Raw genomic sequence first — 1177 nt, 5'->3', positions numbered from 1 at the left:
TTTCGGGTTATAAAAACATAAAAACGGTTGAGGTCGGTTGGTTCCCGATTATATAAAATAGTTTATAATTACTCGGAAAAAGAAATTATAAAATCCATAAATGTCCAATAAAATCATAAATCATCATAAAAATAAATAGGAAGATATGACAATTATCTATATTTTATTTTGGACATATAAAAATTAAAATACTCAAATTATATCATATTTACATATCCAAACACAAATACCACTTCACAGATAATTACCAAAATTCATATAATAATCACATAATATTTATTATTAACAAAAATAATTACACGTCATATCTCGTATATTACATCCTTCCCCCCTTAAAAGGATTCTGTCCTCAGAATCACTTAAGCAAATAACTCAGGACAGTATTTCACTTATATCACTTTCTAAACCTAGGGCTATCCTTTCAACCCTTTGGTTTCCACAATAATTTTACTAACTTTATAACTTTCTTTCTTAAAACTTTCTTTTTCTTTTCTACAGTCTCTATTGAATTCTCAACATAGGACAATTATGCCTGAAGTTCTATCGGCTCACATCCTATCGCATGTATAAAATTCTATACCGTACTTTTCTAACCTTGTCACATAGAAATATTATGAATATGTTACACATGCTGGGTAACGCTAGTTCATATACTATTTTACCGATACATTTCGAAATTTTAAAAGGTCCAACGAATCTCGGACTCAACTTTCTTTTCTCTTCCGATCCTGGATGATCCCTTTTTACGGTAACACTGCTAACAATATTAAATCTTCTTCTTCAAATTTTGTACTCCTTTTAGCTTGATCTACATATTTTCTATAACAATCTTGCGTGGCACTTATCCTTTTCTTAATAATCTCAATAGCTTCCTTTATCTGTTGTAGCAACTCTAGTCCAAATATTTCATATTTTCCAACTTCATCTCAATATACTGGTGATCGACATTTACGTTCATAAAGAGTTTTGTATGGCGGCATCCCAGTACTGGCACGATAGTTGTTGTTGTAAGCAAATTCTACTAAGGGCAAATGCTCGCCTCAATTTCTTTTGAAATCAATGGCATAACCACATAACATGTCTCCAACTGTTTAGATCATCTTCTCGCACTTGGCCGTTAGTCTGCGGACGATAAGTTGTACTCATATTTGACTTGGTGTCTAACATTCTGGAAAAC

The sequence above is a fragment of the Apium graveolens genome, chromosome 5 (genome assembly GCF_009905375.1).
Source record: "Apium graveolens cultivar Ventura chromosome 5, ASM990537v1, whole genome shotgun sequence".
Classification (NCBI taxonomy): domain Eukaryota; kingdom Viridiplantae; phylum Streptophyta; class Magnoliopsida; order Apiales; family Apiaceae; genus Apium; species Apium graveolens.
The sequence above is the reverse complement of the archived record's forward strand: the minus strand, read 5'-3'. Positions refer to the sequence as shown.